Source organism: Papio anubis, chromosome 3, assembly GCF_008728515.1.
Source record: "Papio anubis isolate 15944 chromosome 3, Panubis1.0, whole genome shotgun sequence".
Taxonomy (NCBI): domain Eukaryota; kingdom Metazoa; phylum Chordata; class Mammalia; order Primates; family Cercopithecidae; genus Papio; species Papio anubis.
Window position 1 is genome coordinate 43,539,806 of NC_044978.1, and position 19,065 is coordinate 43,558,870.

A 19,065-nucleotide genomic window follows, 5' to 3' on the forward strand; every position below is an offset into this window, starting at 1 on the left:
CTCAGGTGATACTCCTGCCTCAGCCTCCCAAAGTGCTGGGATTACAGGCATGAGCCACCGTACCCGGCTTACAGTTTTCCTCATCTGGTTAAAGCTAAATCTCCATGCTTGGATTGCCTGCAGTCATCTTGAGGGTGGCTTAAACATATTTTACTGAACTGTTTGATCTGCTTCGATGAGTTAGGGGTTTGCCAGATGGATGGAGAGGCTTTGCCCTGCCCACTTTCGTCTCTCCAACTTTCTCCCTCCATTTCTCATCCCAATTGCTACCGGCCTCCTCAAAGTCACCAGTGCCACTGTGACCACTGAGCTCTGACAACCACTTTTCAGATGTTTTCTGTAGAAGAGTAAATGGTTTCTTATAGAAAGCAAAATGAAACATTCTATTGAGTTTTAGCATAATGAAAGAATACACTAAATATTGAGGTGGTAAAGAAGCCCTGGGCAGGAAGCAAGAGCTAATTGGTGAAGCTGAAAGGAGATCCTTTCAATGACATCTGACCCGAGCTGGTTGCTACAGCAAAAGGTAGAATAAGGTGAGTCTGTGAGGTAAGGAACAAGTGGTATCCAATACAATGATCATATTTGGTGTGAATGTTGCCATGTCTTTAGCCTCTAGGTCAATGTTGGTTACCCACCCATCCTGCTGGGTTAGCTCAAAGCACTTCTCCTGGCCTTCTACTCCTGAGAAAGACTGATGGTCTTGGGCAGAGCCAAGAACAGCATTGTGTCCTGATGCTAAGAAATGGCGGAGCTGGCACATTAAGAGGCAGGCAAAGGCTTCTCTTTCATGTAGCAGGGTCTCTTTACAGTCCTCCCTTATTGAGGGTGTTTTTATTTTATTTCTCTGATGGGATGTAGCTCTTCTAGGACTTTTTAGGGAGAAGCCACTGGAGAGGGTTGTGTGCTGCCTTCCACCATAGCCTCCTTGACCTAGGAAAGCCACATGAGAGCCAAAACAGGGCTGATAGGGGCAAGTTACCACCCAGGCCTCTGCAGGCAGCCTCAAGCCCAAGCAAAAGGCATCCCAGTGGCTCTCCTAGGTCCGAACTCACCATGAAAGGAGTTGTGAGCCCTACTCCAACTAGGAATAAAAAGATTACATTTGTCTGGCATCTCCTTTGTGCATATAACTCCCCCAGGAACATGGGACTGGATAAGGAGTAGCTGCACTCATAACAGATACTTGAAAATTAAAATATTCAGTATAGGGGTTTTCTCTGTTTCTTACCGTCTTTGACACACAACTAGCAGTTGTATTACTAATGGAAGATTGGGATAAAGATGGACTGATGGATAGGATGGCCACATGGATACACAGAATGTGTATAGAAAGAATGCATAGGTACATACATAATGAAGATAGAAACATAATAAATATGTATGTGTGGGACCACCCAGAAGGAAAGTCGTCAATTTTATTATTCTAGGATTCATATTAAAAGACAATATTTTTCAAGGGTGGAGCAAGCTGGTCGAATAGAAGCATTCACCAATCGTCCTCTTTTTCCCCCACCAGAAACACCAAATTTAACAACTATCTACATACACATACACACACACACACACACACACACACACACACAAAACCTTCATAAGGACCAAAAATCAAGTGAGCAATCACAGCACCTGGTTTTAACTTCATATTACTGAAAAAGGCACTGAAGAGGGTAGAAAAGACAGTCTTAAATTGCGAAGACCATCCCTCCGCCAACCCCCAGCAGTGGCCACATGGCACGCAGGATCTATGTACTTGGGGGAGGGAGAGCACAGTGATTGTGGGACCCTGCGTTGACCTCAGTGCTGCCTTCTTACAGTGGAAAACAAACCTAGGCTGAACTCAGCTGATGCCCACTCATGCTGGCAGCATTTAGAACAGCCCTAGCCAGAGGGGAATTGCCTATCCAAGTGGTCAGAACTTGAGTTCAGGCAAGACCCACCACTGTGGGCTAAAGCACTCTGGAGTCCTAAATAAACTCAAAAGGCAGCTTAGGCCACAAGAATGACAAGTCTTAGTGCTGTGCTGGACATGAAGCCAGTGAACTTAGAGGGTATATGACCTACTGAGACACCGGCCAGGGCAGCTAAGGGAGTGCCCATGCCACTCTTCCACCAACCCCAGGCAGTACAGCTTACAGCTCCGAAATGGACCCCTTCCTTCCACTTGAGCAGAGAAATGGGAAAAGAAATGAGGGCTTTGTCTTATAATTTGGATAACAGTTCAGACACAGTAGCACAGGGCACTGGGCAGAGCTGTAAGGCCCTGATTCCAGGCCCTAGCTCACGGATGTTTTTAGACACATCCAGGGCCAGCAACAAGTTTCTGCCTTAAAGAGAAGGAGCTACTCCTGGCAACATTCGTCACCTGCTGACTAAAGATCCCTTGGGTCCTGCATAACCAGCAGTGATACCCAGGTAGTACATCAAGAACTTTGGGTGAGATATGCTGGCTTCAGATAAGACCCAGAACATTCTGAGCTGTGGTGCCTACTGTGAAAGATTCCTTCTGCTTGAGATAAGCAGAGGGAAAAATAAAGCGGACTTTGTCTTGAACCTTAGGTACCAGCTTGACTACAGTGGGGTAGAGCACCAAGCAGGCTCTCGAGGTTCCTGATTCCAGATATCGGCTCATGGACAGCATTTCTGGACCTGCCCTGGGCCAAAGGGGAGCCCACTGCCCTGACAGGTGAGTCCCAGGCCAGGCAGCATTCACCACAAGCTGACTGAAGAGCCCTTGGGCCTTAAGGGAACATCGGCAGTCACCTGGCAGTGCCCACCATATTGTGGACACATGGTTGTGATGGTGGCTATGGGGAGAGGTACCCCTGCCTGTGCAATGGGAAAGGAAAAGTGGGAAGGACTTTGTCTTGTGGATTGAGCACCCGCTTGGCCACAGTAGAGCAGAGCATGAGGTAGATTTCTAAAGTTTTTGACTCCAGGCCCTGACTCTTGAAGAGCATCTCTGGACCTGCCTGGGTCCCGGGGGAACTCACTGACCTGAAAGGAAGGACATTAAGCCTGGCTAGCTTCATTATGATGACTGTACAGTCCTAGGGCCCTGAGCAAACATAAGTACATAAGTAGAGCCAGGCAGTAGTTACAGTAGGCCTTTGGCAGGACCCAGTGCTGTGCTGGCTTCAGGTCTGACCCAGTGTAGTCCCAGTGGTAGTGCGATGGGTTGCTTATGTCACTCTATCCCCAGTTCCAGAAAGCTCAGAACACACACAGAGACTCTGTTTGGGAGAAAGTAAGGGAAGAAGACAAGAGTATTTACCTGGTAATCCAGAGAATTCTTCTGGATCATATACAAGATCACCAAGGCAGTACCTCTACAACCTACAAGAACCATAGCATTATTGGGCTTGCAGTGTCCCCTAATGCAGAAACAAATTAGATCAAAACACTCAAGTCCTTTCGAATAACTGGAAAGACCTTCCAAGAAGGATAGGTACAAACAAGCCCAGGGTACAAAGACTAAAATAAATACCTAACTCTTCAATGCCTAGACATTGTTGAACATCCACAAGCATCAAGACCATCCAGGAAAACATGACCACACCAAATGAACTAAATAAGGCACCAAGATCAATCCTGGAGAAACAGAGATAAGTGACCTTGAAGGCAAATAATTCAAAAGAGCCGTTTTGAAGAAACTCAAAAAAATTCAAGATAACACAGAGAGTGAAATCAGAATTCTGTCAGACAAATTTAGCAAAGAGATGGAAATAAAAAGAATCAAGCAGAAATTCTGGACCTGAAAAATGTGACTGACACACTGAAGAATGCACCAGAATCTCTTAACAGCAGAATTGATAAAGCAGAAGGAATTGTTGACCTTGAAGACAGGGTATTTGAAAATATGCAGAGGAGACAAAACAAAAGATAATTAAAAAGAATTAAACATTCCTACAAGATCTAGAAAAAAGTCTCAAATGGCAACTCTAAAAGATATTGGTCTTAAAGAAGAGGTAGAGAAATAGATAGGGGTAGAAAGTTTATTCAAAGGAAAATAACAGAACTTCCCAAACCTAGAGAGAAAGATAACACCATGCTATTGAATAAAGAGAACACCAGGTGAATTTAATCCAAAGAAGGCTACTTCAAAGCATTTAATAATCAAACTCTCAAAGGTAAAAATAAAGAAGGGATCCTAAAAGCAGCAAGAGAAAGAAATGGGCAAATATACAATTTGAGCTCCAATGTGTTTGGCAGGCAGAGATTCTCAGTGGAAACCCTACAGCCCAGGAGAGAGTGGCATGACATTTAAAGAGCTAGCGGAAAAAAAAACAAAAAAACTTTTGCCCTAGAATAGTGTATCTAGTGAAAATATCCTTCAAACATGAAGGAGAAAAAATAAAGATTTTTCCCAAACAAAAACTGAGGGACTTCATCAACAATGGAACTGTCCTATAAGAAACACAAGACATCCATTGAGGGGGAAGTTCCAAGATGGTGGAATAGGAACAGCTCCAGCCTCCAGCTCACAGAGTGAGCAACACAGAAGATGGGTGATTTCTGCATTTCCAACTGAGGTACCGGGTTCATCTCACTGGGGCACATTGGACAGTGGGTGCAGGACAGTGGGTGCAGGCCACCAAGTGAGAGCCGAAGCAGGGCGAGGCATCGCCTCACCCAGGAAGTGCAAGGGGGAAAGGAATGCCCTTTCCTAGCCAAAGGAAACCACGACACACAACACCTGGAAAATTGGGTCACTCCCATCCTAATACTGTGCTTTACCAAGGGTCTTAGCAAATGGCACACCAGGAGATTATATCCTATGGCTGGCTTGGAGGGTCCCACGCCCACAGAGCCTCCCTCATTGCTAGCACAGCAGTCTGAGATCTAACTGCAAGGTGGCAATGAGGCTGGGGGAGGGGCGCCCGCCATTGCTGAGGCTTGAGTAGGTAAACAAAGCAGCTGGGAAGCTCGAACTGGGTGGAGCCCACTGCAGCTCAAGGAGGCCTGACTGCCTCTGTAGACTCCACCTCTGGGGACAGGGCATAGCCAAACAAAAGAGAGCAGAAACCTCTGCAGATTTAAATGTCCCTGTCTGACAGGTTTGAAGAGAGTAGTGGTTCTCCCAGCAGAGTTTGAGATCTGAGAACAGACAGACTGCCTGCTCAAGTGGGTTCCTGACACCCGAGTAACCTAACTGGGAGACACCTCCAACTAGGGGCAGACTGACACCTCACACCTCACATGGCCAGGTACCCCTCTGAGACGAAGCTTCCAGAGGAACGACCAGGCAGCAACAAAAACTGCTTAGGGACATTCACTCAACAATGGAACCTGTCCTACTAAGAAACAGGCAAGACAGGTCCATTGAGGGGGAAGTTCCAAGATGGCGGAATAGGAACTGCAGCTGAGGGTCCTGACTGTTAGAAGGAAAACTAACAAACAGAAAGGACATCCACAACAAAACCTCACCTGTACATCACCATCATCAAAGACCAAAGATAGATAAAACCACAAAGATGGGGAAAAAGCAGTGCAGAAAAACTGAAAATTCTAAAAATCAGAGCGCCTCTCCCACCAAAGGAATGCAACTCCTTGCCAGCAATGGAACAAAGCTGGATGGAGAATGACTTTGATGAGCTGAGAGAAGAAGGCTTCAGACGATCAAACTTCTCTGAGCTAAAGGAGGAAGTTCGAACCCATTGCAAAGAAGCTAAACACCTTGAAAAAGATTTGACAATGGGTAACTAGAATAACCAATGTAGAGAAGTCCTTAAAGGACCTGATAGAGCTGAAAACCATGACATGAGAACTACGTGACAAATGCACAAGCTTCAGTAACCGACTCGATCAACTGGAAGGAAGGGTATCAGTGATTGAAGATCAAATGAATGAAATGAAGCAAGAAGAGAAGTTTTTGAAGAGAAGCAAGAAGCAAGAAGAGAAGAAAAAAGAGGAAAAAGAAATGAACAAAGCCTCCAAGAAATATGAGACTGTGTGAAAAGACCAAATCTACATCTGATTGGTGTACCTGAAAGTGATGGGGAGAATGGAACCAAGTTGGAAAACACTCTGCAGGATATTAGCCAGGAGAACTTCCCCAACCTAGCAAGGCAGGCCAACATTCAAATTCAGGAAATACAGAGAATTCCACAAAGATACTCCATGAGAAGAGCAACTCCGAGACATATCATTGTCAGATCCACCAAAGTTGAAATGAAGGAAAAAATGTTAAGGGCAGCCAGAGAGAAATGTCAGGTTACCAACAAAGGAAAGCCCATCAGACTAACAACAGATCTCTCTGCAGAAACTCTGCAAGCCAGAAGTCAGTGGGGGCCAATATTCAACATTCTCAAAGAAAAGAATTTTCAACTCAGAATTCCATATCCAGCCAAACTGAGTTTCATAAGTGAAGGAGAAATAAAATCGTTTATAGACAAGCAAACGCTGTGAGATTTTGTCACCACCAGGCCTGCCCTACAAGAGATCCCGAAGGAAGCACTAAACATGGAAAGGAACAACCAGTACCAGCCATTGCAAAAACATGCCAAAATGTAAAGACCATCGATGCTAGGAAGAAACTGCATCAACTAACAAGCAAAATTACCAGCTAACATCATAATGACAGGATCAAGTTCACATGTAACAATATTAACCTCAAATGTAAATGGACTAAATGGTCCAATTAAAAGACATAGACTGGCAAATTGGATAAAGAGTCAAGACCCATCAGTCTGCCATATTCAAGAGATCCATCTCACATGCAGAGACACACATAGGCTCAAAATAAAGGGCTGGAGGAAGGTCTACCAAGCAAATGGAAAACAACAAAAGGCAGGGGTTGCAATCGTAGTCTCTGATAAAACAGACTTTAAATCAACAAAGATCAAAAGAGACAAAGAAGGCCGTTACATACTGGTAAAGGGATCAATTAAACAAGAAGAGTAAACTATCCTAAATATATATGCACCCAATACAGGAGCACCCAGATTCTTAAAGCAAGTCCTTAGAGACTTACAAAGAGACTTAGACTCCCACACAATAATAATGGGAGACTTTAACACCCCACCGTCAACATTAGACAGATCAACGAGACAGAAAGATGTTTTTTTTCTGTTTTTGCATAACTTACTTTTTTTTATTATTATACTTTAAGATCGAGGGTACATGTGCACAACGTGCAGGTCTGTTACATATGTATACATGTGCCATGTTGGGGTGCTGCACCCATTAAGTCGCCATTTACATTAGGTATATATCCTAATGCTATCCCTCCGTGCTCCCCGACCCCACAATAGGCCCCGGTGTGTGATGCTCTCCTTCCTGTGTCCAAGTGATCTCAATGTTCAATTCCCACCTACAAGTGAGAACATGCGGTGCTTGGTTTTCTGTTCTTGCAATAGTTTGCTGAGAATGATGGTTTCCAGCTACATTCATGTCCCCACAAAGGACATGAACTCATCCTTTTTTATGGTTGCATAGTATTCCATGGTGTATATGTGCCACATTTTCTTAATCCAGTCTATCACTGATGGACATTTGGGTTGCTTCCAAGTCTTTGCTATTGTGAATAGCGCCACAATAAACATACGTGTGCATGTGTCTTTATAGCAGAATGATTTATAAACCTTTGGGTATATGCCCAGTAATGGGATGACTGGGTCAGATGGCATTTCTAGTTCTAGATCCTTGAGGAATTGTCGCACTGTTTTCCACAATGGTTGAACTAGTTTACAGTCCCACCGACAGTGTAAAAGTGTTCCTATTTCTCCACATCCTCTCCAGCACCTGTTGTTTCCTGACTTTTTAATGATTGTCATTCTAACTGGTGTGAGATGGTATCTCATTGTGGTTTTGAGTTGCATTTCTCTGATCGCGTGTGCCGATGAGCATTTTTTCATGTGTCTGTTGGCTGTATAAATATTTTCTTTTGAGAAATGTCTGTTCATATCCTTTGCCCACTTTTGAGACAGAAAGTTAACAAGGATATCCAGGAATTGAATTCAACTCTGCACCAAGCAGACCTAATAGACACACATCTACAGAACTCTCCACTCCAAACCAACAGAATATGCATTCTTCTCAGCACCACATTCCACTTATTCCAAAAGTGACCACACAGTTGGAAGTAAGCCTCCTCAGCCAGATGTAAAAGGGCAAGAATTACAACAGAGCTGTCTCTCAGACCTTGAGTGCAATCAAGAGCTGGAGACTCCAGGTTAAGAAACTCAATCAAAACTGCTCAACTTCACATGGAAACTAAAGACAACCTGCTCTAGTGACTACTAGGTACATATAACAAAGTAAGAAGGCAGAAATAAAGATGTTCTTTAAGAACCAATGGGAACAAAGAGATACAATGTACCAGAATCCTCTAGGACACATTTAAACAGTGTAGAAATTTAGCACTAAGAAATGCTCACAAGAGAGAAACTAGGAAAGATCTAAAATTGGCAGCACCCCTAACATCACAATTAAAAAGAACTAAGAAACAAGAGCAAACACATTCAAAAGAAAGCTAGCAGAAGGCCAAGAAATATATCTAAGATCAAACCCAAGAACTAAGAAGAGATAAGAACATAAAAACCATAAAAATCAATGAATCCAGGGCTGGTTTTAAGATCAACTTTCATAAAACTGATGGGCCAGCTATAGGACTAATAAAGAAGAAAGAGGAAAGATCAGAATGGGCACAATAAAAAAGGAATGATAAAGGGTATATCATCACCAGCCCACAGGAAATACAGGCTACCATCAGGGAATGCTATAAGAGCACCTCTCATGAATCAATTTAGAAACCTAGAAGAGTGGACTAGATTCCTGGACACTGCCACTCTCACAAGGCTAAACCAGGAAGGAAGCTGAATCCCTAGAAAAGAGACCAATGGCAAGGTTTACCTAGAGGTGGGGGCAATAATTTAGCTAGCCACCACCAGCTTCCCAAAAAGTCCAGGACCAGATTGGATTCCACATTATTAAATTCTACCAGAGGTACAAGAGGGAGGAGCTGGTACCATTCCTTCTAAAGGTATTCAATCAATGTAAGTAAAGGGAATCCTCCCTAGCTCATTTTATAGAGACCAGCATCATCCTGATACAAAGCCTGTAGAGACACAACAAAAAAGATTTTAGACCAGTATCCCTGGTAGACATCAATTACAAAAATCCCTCAATAAAATACTGGCAAACCCAGATCCATGGCATATCCAAAAGCATATCCACCATAGTGAAATTCGGCTTCCAGCCCTGGGATGCAAGGCTAGTTCAATATGTGCAAATCAATAAGGTATAATCCAGCATATAAGCTTTATTAAAGACAAAACCACATGATTATCTCAGCAGATGCAGGAAAAGAAGCCTTTGACAAAATTTGCTGGCCCTTCATTAAAACTCTCAATAAATTTGGTATTGATGGAGACATATCTCAAAATAACAAAATTGCCAACAAACCCAGCCAATATCATACTAGATGAAAAAGCTTTGGCTTATTCCCTTTAAAGAAACTAGCACAAAGACAGGATACCCTCTCTCCACCACCCTCCTAACATAGCCCAGAGATTCTATCCAGGAAGTAATCAGGCAAGAAAAGAAATAAAAGAGTTTATTCAATTTAGGAAAGAGGAAATTAAATTGTCCTGTGCAGATGACATGATTGTATATTTAGAAAACCCCATCATCTCATTAAAATCTCCTTAAACACATTGACAGCATAAAAGTCTCAGGATACAAAATCAATGTGTGCAAAAATGCTAAGCATTCTTATACACTAATAGCCAGACAAACAGAGAGCCAAATCATGAGTAGACTCCCATTCTGGCCAAGCTGAGAGGAGATAAAATACCTAGGAATCCAACTTACAAAGGATGTGAAGGAGACCTCTTCAGGGAGAACTATAAACCACTGCTCAAAGGAAATAAAGAGAGACCCCACAAACAAATGGAAGAACATACCATACTCATGGATGGAAGAATCAATATCCTTAGAAATACATCACACTGCCCAAAAGGTAATTTATAGATTCAATACCATCCCATTAGAAGCTACTGTGACTTTCTTGGGAATTGGGAAAAAACTACTTCGAAGTTCATATGGGACAAAAAGAGCATACACATTTCAGGAACAATTTCTAAATGAGAACAAAAGCTCAAGGCATCATGCTACTGACTAGAGCTATACACAAGACTCAGTAACCAAAACAGCATGGTCCTGAATTGCTAAAACAGGATATAGGCAATGGAACAGACAGGGCCTTCAGAATAATGCCACACATCTCACAGCCATCTGATCAGGTTTGACAGAGCCTGGCAAAAACAAGAAATGAGGGAAAGGATTCCTACTTAATAAAATGGTGGTAGGAGAGCTGGCTATCCATAGAGTAGGAAAGCTGGGAACTGGATCCCATGCACTTACCTTATACAAAAATCAATTCAAGATTGATTAGGGAAGCAAATCATTAGAACTAAAACCATAAAACCCTAGAAAACCTAGAGCAATACCATTTCAGAATGTAGAAGCATGGCCAAGGACTTCATGTCTAAAACACCAAAAGCATTGTGGCTAAAATTGACAAATGGGATCTCCATTAAACTAAAGAGCTTCTGCACAGCTAAATAAACTACCATCAAGGTGAACAGGCAGCCTAGAATGGAGAAAATTTTTTGAAATCTACTCACATCTGACAAAGGGCTAATGTCCCAGATCCACCACAAGGAGCTCAAACAAATTTACAAGAAAGAAAAAATAAAACAACCCCATCAAAATGGTAGAAGGAGATATAGACAGACACTTCTGAAAGGAACATTTACATAGCCATCAGGCACATGAAAAGATGCTCATCACTATTACAGAGGAAATCTGAGATCAAAGGAAAAACACAGCAGGATACCATCACACCCAGTTAGAATGAGGATCATTAAAAGTCAGAGGAAACAACAGGTGCTGGAGAGGATGTGGAGAATAGGGCACTTTTACACTGTCGGCGGTGGGACTGTAAAACTAGTTCAACCATTGTGGAAGCAGGTAGAATATTCCCTCAAGGATCCTAGAACTAGAAATGCCATTTGGCCCAGTCATCCCATTTACCAGGTATATACCCAAAAGTTATAAATCCATTCTGCTATAAAGACACATACACCACGTATATTTTGGCTGTCCACAATAGCAAAGACTTAGAAGGAAGCAACCCATATGTCCATCAGTGAAATGGAGCTGGATTAAGAAAATGTAAGCATATACACCACTTAGAATGCCTCTGACCATGAAGGATAGGATTCATATCCTTGGGATATGGATGTAGCTGGAAACCATCATTCTCAACAGACTACTTAAGACAGAAACCAAACACTGCATGTTCTCCTCCTTAGGTGGGGAATGAACAGTAGGATCCCACTTGGACTGGGAGGGAACATCACACACCAGGGCCTATTGTGGGGTCGGGGGAGCAGGGAGGGATAGCATTAGGATATATACCTAATGTAAATGGCGACTTAATAGGTGCAGCACCCCAACATGGCACATGTATACCTATGTAACAAACCTGTGTGTTGTGCACATGTACCCTGGATCATAAAGTATAATAAAAAAATACGTGAACCCCCCCAAAAGCAGTATATCATCATAACACTTGCCCATGTTTCAGATAACTTTGTTATTAGAGATCAAATATTAATGCAAAGTCAAAAATAAAAATAAAATTATTTTAAAAAAAGAAATGCCAAAGGGAAAGAAAAAAAGGATGTTAATGAGCAATAAAAAAATCATCTGAAGGTACAAAACTCACTGGTAATGTAAATACACAGAAAAAAACCAGCATATTATAACTCTGTAACTGGTGTGTAAACTAGTCTCATCTTAAATAGAAAGATTAAAAGATGAACCAATCAAAAATAATAAGTACGACAACTTTTCAAGACATAGACAGTATATAAGATCAATAGAAACAACAAAAAGTTAAAAAGTGGGAGATGAAGTTAAGGTGTAGAGTCTTTATTAGTTTTCCGTTTGCTTGTTTGATTTTTTAGGCTAACAGTGTTAAGCTGTTACCAGTTCAAAATAATGGGAGATAAGATAGTACTTGCAAATCTCGTGGTAACTTCAAACCAAAAACATACAACAGATACACAAAAAATAAAAAGGAAGAAACTAAATCATATCACCAGTGAAAAATCACCTTCACTAAAACGAAGACAGGGATGAAAAAAAAGAAGGAAGACTATAAACAACCAGAAAACAAATAACAAAATGGCAGGAATAAATCCTTACTTATCTATGATAACATTGAATGTAAATGGACTAAGCTTTTCGATTAAAAGACACAGAGTGGCTGAATAGATTTAAAACAAACAACAAACAAAAAAACAAGACCCAATGATCTGTTGCCTACAAGAAATACAGTTCACCTATAAAGACAAGCATAGACTGAAATTAAAGGGTGGAAAAAGATATTTCATGCTAATGAAAACCAAAAAACGAGCAGTAGTAGTTATAATTATGTCAGACAAAATAGTTTTCAAAAATTATAAGAAGAGACAAAGAGGATCACTATGTAATGATAAAGGGGCCAATTCAGCAAGAGGATATAACAATTTGAAATATATATATGTGCATATATATACACACACACACACACACACAAACACACACACACAAAACATTGGAGCATACAAGAACATAATGCAAATATTATTAAAGCTAAAGAGAGACATGGACCCCAATACAATAATAGCTGGAGACTTCAACATCCCACCTTCAGCGTTGGATGTATCTTCCGTATAGAAAATTAACAACTAAACATCGAACTTAATCTGCACTATTGACCAAATGGACCTAATAGATATTTACAGGACATTATATCCAATGGCTATAGAAAACACATTCTTCTCCTCAGTACATGAATCATTCTAAAGGATAGACCATGTTAGTTCATGAAACAAGCCTTAAAACACTTAAAAATTTAAATAAAATCAAGCATCTCCTCTAAACACATTGGAATAAAACTAGAAATCAGTAACAAGAGGAATTTTGGAAACTATACATATACATAGGAATCGAATGATATGCTTCTGAATGATCAGTGGGTCAATGAAGAAATTAAGAAGAACATTGAAAAATGTCTTGAAACAAATGATAATTGGAACACATCACACCAAAACCTATCGGATACACAAAAGCAGGGAAGTTTATAACTATAAGTGCCTACTTCAAAAAAGAAGAAAAACTTCAAGTAAATAACCAAATGATGTATATTAAAGAACTACAAAAGCAAAAGCAAACTAAACTCAAAATTTGAAGAAGAAAATAAATAATAAAGATTAGAGCAGAAATACATGAAATTGAAATGAAGAAAACAATACGAAAGATCAATGAAATTAAAAGTTGTTTTTTTGAAAAGTTAAACAAATTTGACAAACCTTTAACCAAACTAGCTAAGAAAAAAAGAGAGGTGATCCAAATAAATAAAAGCAGAGATGAAAAAGGCAACATTAGTACTAATACTGCAGAACTTCAAAGGATCATTAGTTGCTATTATGAGCAACTAGACACCTGCAAATTTGAAAATCTAGAAGAAATGAATAAAGTTCTAGACACATACAACCTATCAAGATTGAACCATGAAGAAACCCAATTCCTGAACAATTACTTGAACCAATAACTTGACTGTTATTTGACTAGTAACATGTAAATCTAGACTTAAAAGTTGCAATAAAAAGTCCTATTAAAGCAAAGAAAGCCTGAGACATGATGGCTGCACCAAGCAAATTCCTACCAAACATTTAAGAACCAATACCAATCCTACTCAAACTTATTCTGGGAAATGAAAGAGAGAAGGATACTTCAAATTACTCCTATGAGGTCAGTATTACCCTGATACAAAACTAAGACAAAGACATGAAAGAAAGAAAGAAGAAAGAAGGAGGGAGGCAGGAGGAAGGGGAAGGAAGGAAGGAAGGAAGGGAAGGAAGGGAGGGAGGGAGGGGAGGAGGGAGAGTGGAGGGGAGGGAGGGAGGGAGACTAAAGATCACGTCAGCGATATTACGGAAAAATCTTCAACAAAAATAATTAGCAAACTGGAACATGATTACATTAAAAGGATTATCTATCATTACCAAGGGATTTATCCCAGAATGGCCACTACGGTTCAACACATGCAAATCAATCAACATAATATAATTGCTAATAACAATAGAATGGAAGATGTAGATCATTTTGATTAATACAAGCCAAATTCAACATCACTTCACTTGGTCAATTGTTAAGCCTAAAGTTCGAACCATGCGAAGAAACCGTTCCTGAACAATTGCCGGACAATAAAAAAGCCTATTGAAGCTAATGCTGCAAGATCAAGATTGTAAAAGATCCATAAAAGAAAAAGCCAGAGACATAATCGCTGCAAATTCGTATTCACGAACTAATACCAAACTATTCCTGAAACAGAAGAAGGGATCATTAAGTCGATAAAGGTCAAATGTTAATCACAAAGAAACAAAGATCCGTTTCTCAAAAGAAAGGAGAGAGATGAAGGAAAAAGGAAGGAAAAGGGAAAAGGGGAAGAAAGGGGAAGAAGAGGAAGGAGAAGGGAGGAATAAAGATCAATGCAAATGAAAAATCTTCAACAAAATACTATGAGCTAGATTAATGACGCATTAAGAAAGGATTATTCATGTTCGATGGGATTTATCCAGGAATGTACACATAGTTCAACTTACGGCACGAAATCAATCAACATAATATATCATATATATCAATGAGATGGAGACAAAACCATGTAAGTCATTTGATTAATGCTGAAAAAGCATTGTTAAAATTCAACATAAGCTTCATCATAAAAAAACACCGAAAAACTGGGCACAGATGGAATAGCCTCAACATAATTAGACACCATATCTGACAGATCCACAGCTGCTATCGCTTTGAATAGAGAGGAAAAGCTGGCTTTCCTCTAAGATATATGAAACACAACAAGATGCCTCGCACACATTTTCCAATTACTCAACACATAGTGCACTGGAAGCCATAGCTAGAACAATCAGACAAGAGAAGGGCATCCAAATTGGAAGAAAGAGGATTAAGAATTATCTTTGTTTGCAGATGATACTTGATCCATACACACACACACACACACACACACACATATATATATATTGAGATGGAGTCTCGCTCTATCCCCAGGCTGGAGTGCAGTGGCGCAATCTCGGCTCACTGCAAGCTCCACCCTCCGGGTTCACGCCATTCTCCTGCCTCCAATGCAGGTAGCTGGGACTACAGTGCCACAGTAGCCTGGCTAATTTTTGTATTTTAGTAGAGACAGAAGTTCACGTGGTCTCGATCTCTGACCTTGTGATCCGCTTGCGTCTGGGCCTCCCAAGTGCTGGGGATGCCTAAGACTCCACCAAAAACTATTAGAGACGATCTAAATTCAGTAAAAGCTGCAGGATACAAAATCAACGTACAAAACTCCGTAGCATTTCTATATGCCAACAGCAAACAGTCTGAAAAAGAAATTTAAAAAGGAATCCCATTTATAATAGCTGCAAATAAAATAAGATACCTAGAAATTAATCTGAGAGTGAAGATCTCTTACAGTAGAGGTATAAGGCATTTGATTGCGAGATTGAGAGAGGACGCAAAAGAAAAATATTCCATGTTTGGCGGTTACAGAATCAATATTGTTAAAATGTCCATACTACCCAGAGCAATGTACAGATTCAATGCAATCCTTATCAAAATACCAACAACATTCTTCAAAAAAATAGAAAAAAGAATCCTAAATTTATATAGAACCACAAAAGACCCAGAATAGTGAAAGCTATCCTGAACAAAAAGAACAAAACTAGAGGAATTACACTATGTGACTTCAAACTATACTACAGACCTGTAGTAATCAAACAGTATGGTACTGGCATAAAAACAGACCTATAGACCAATGGAACAAAATAGAGAACCCAGAAACAAGTCCAGGCATCTACAGTGAGCTCATTTTGACAAAGGTGCCAAGAACACACCTTGGGGGGAAAGATAGTCTTTTCAATAAATGGTGCTGGGAAAACTAGATATCCATATGCAGAATAATAAAACTAGACCCTTATTTCTCACTATATACAAAAATCAAATAAAAATGGAGTAAAGACTAATAAGATATTAGACTAATATCTAAGACCTTAAAATACGAAACTAAAAGAAAACATTGGGAAAACTCTCCCAGACACTGGAATGGGCAAAGATTTCTTGAGTTATAACCCACAAGCACAGGCAACTAAAGCAAGTATGGGCAAATGGGAGCACATCAAGTTAAAAGCTTCTTTACACCAAAGGAAACAAACAAAGTGAGGATATAACCCACAGAGTGGGAGAAAATATTTGCAAACTACCCATCTCACAAGGGATTAGTAATCAGAATATATAAGGAGTTCAAACGACTCAGAAAAAACTTTCTAATAATCTGATTCTGAAGTGGGCAAAAGATTTGAATACATATTTCTCAAAAGAAGACATACAAATGGCAAACAGGTTTATGAAAAGGTGATCACTGATCATCAGAGAAACGCAAGCCGAAACTACACTGAGATATCATCTCACCCAAGTTAAAATGGCTTTTATCCAAAAGACAGGCAATAACAAATGCTGGTGAGGATGTAGAGAAAAGGGAACCCTAGTACACTGTTGGTGGGAATGTAAATTAGTACAACCACTATGGAGAACAGTTTGGAGGTTCCTCAAAAAACTAAAAATAGAGCTACCATATGATCCAGCAATTTAACTGCTAGGTGTATACCCAAAGGAAAAGAAATCAATGTATTGAAGAGGTATCAGCACTTCCATGTTTCTCATAGCACTGTTCACAATAGCCAAGATTTGGAAGCAACCTAAGACTCCAACAACAGATGAAAGGATAAAGAAAAAGCGGTAAATATACACAATGGAGTACTATTCAGCTATAAAGAAGAATGAGATCCAATCATTTGCAATAGCATAGAAGGAACTGAAGATTGTTATGTTAAGTGAAATAAGTTGGGCACAGAAAGACAAATCTGACATATTGTTACATATTTGTGGGATCTAAAAGTTAAAACAACTGAACTCATAGAGATGGAGAGTAGAAGAATGATTACCAGAGTCTGGGAAGGGTTGTAGGGGGTTAGGAGGAAGTGAGAATGGCTAATGGGTACAAAAAAAAAAAAAAATGAATGAATAAATAAGACCTAGTATTTGATAGCACAACAATCTGTCTTATAGTCAATGATAATCTAATTGTACATTTTATAATAACTAAAAGAGAATAATTGGATTGTTTGTAACACAAAGGATACATGCTTGGGTGATGGATACCCCATTTACCCTGATGTGATTGTTATGCACTGCATGCTGCATCAAATTATCTCATGTACCCCATAAGTATATATACTTACTATGTACCCAGTACAATAAATACTTTTTTAAAAGACAATATTTTTCATTTTTTCTTTGTAGTATTTAATATAAAAACAGATTGATGAAAATGAAAAGAAAAATTAAGAGTCAAAGAATGTTATTAATCAGAATGAATATCTCCTTGCCCACCTTTTCTACAATTAAGTAAATGGGCATAGCAATGGATCATCACCATACTATTAATTAAGGTCCCATCTCTTTATGGTATCAGACAATAGACATAGTAGCAAAAATAGTGAAATATTCAAGAGTTGTGGTTACAGTTAAACGGGAAGAGTAATAATTTCCTGCTGAAGGACTTTACAATTTGGTTTATCTGCCTATGGATAAGAAGCTAAATGTGCACATGCATGATTTTGTATCACAGGATCCTGTGTTTAAACCTGAGCCCTTCACATTACCCATAATCCATTGCCACCCTCACCATTATTCCCTATCCCTTTTCTTCACAACCCAAAGTTTCCATCCCAGTTGAACATATTCTAAAGCAAGTCCCTGCCTAACTTACCAACCATTTCTCCCCACAAGATTCCCCTTCCACGCTAATCATGATTAATGTCTCTCTCTCCTTTTCATTTATTATTTAATGAGCAACAAATATATGGAAAATCGTGTGTTGGCAGCTGATAAAGAATGGAGATAAGTAAGATACATTTCCCAGCTTTAAGGAGTTTACCAACCAATAGAAGAAATGAGCATCTGAACATATGCATTATAATACAAGGAAAAATACACATAAATTGCTGTGAAAATATTGAATAAAGAATGACAGATTCTAACTGTGGTGGGAGGAGGCTTTATGGAGGATGTAGCATGCAAGCTGCAATCTAAAGAATGAGTGGGATTTCCATAGACAGAAAAATTGGGGAGGGCATTCCAGATTGAGAGAACAGCTTGAGCAAAAGCAAGAAGGTGAGAAATTGCTTGGTGGATTCTGTTGTGCTAGAAGATTACAATGAAACCAAACAAAGACAGCTTGTGTAGGGCTTCAAATCCCTGTCAAGGAGACTGAATGCCTAAACTACTCCGTAGTTAGTAAGAGCTAACAAAAAATTTTGAGGCCAATGGCATGAATTAGACCTGCATTTTAGGAAGATAATTCTAGCAGCACTAAGAAAGTTCTATGGTTTGAATCTCCCAAAGCTCATGTGTTGAAAACTTAATCCCGGCCAGGCACAGTGGCTCATGCCTGTAATCCCAGCACTTTGGGAGGCCGAGGCTGGCGGATCACGAGGTCAGGAGATTGAGACCATCCTGGCCAACACAGTGAAACCCTGTCTCTAACAAAAATACAAAAAAAAAACCCCAAAAATTAGCCAGGCATGGTGGCGGGCGCCTGTAGTCCCAGCTACTCAGGAGGTTGAGGCAGGAGAATGGTGTGAACCTGGGAGGTGGAGCTCGCAGTGAGCCGAGATCATGCCACTGCACTCCAGCCTGGGCGACAGACCGAGACTCCGTCTCAAAAAAAAAAAAAAAAAAAAAAGTTAATCCCTAATGCAGCTGTGTTGAGAGACAGTACCTTTTACCTTTAAGAGGTGATTAGCTCATGTGGTCTTCGGCCTCAGAAATGGATTAATGCCATTATCACAGGCGTGGCTTTGTTATCTCAGGAGCAGGATCTTCATAAAAAGACGAGTTGAGCCCACTTCCCCTTCTCTCTCTCATGCATTCTCTTACCCTCCC

The 19,065-nt window shown here is 40.1% G+C and overlaps 1 protein-coding gene across 2 annotated transcripts in view; it reads right to left on the bottom strand.

The window, feature by feature from the left end:
- Positions 1 to 19,065, bottom strand: part of C3H4orf51 (chromosome 3 C4orf51 homolog) — a 72,151-nt gene that overhangs the window by 1,080 nt on the left and 52,006 nt on the right. The window lies entirely within an intron of this gene.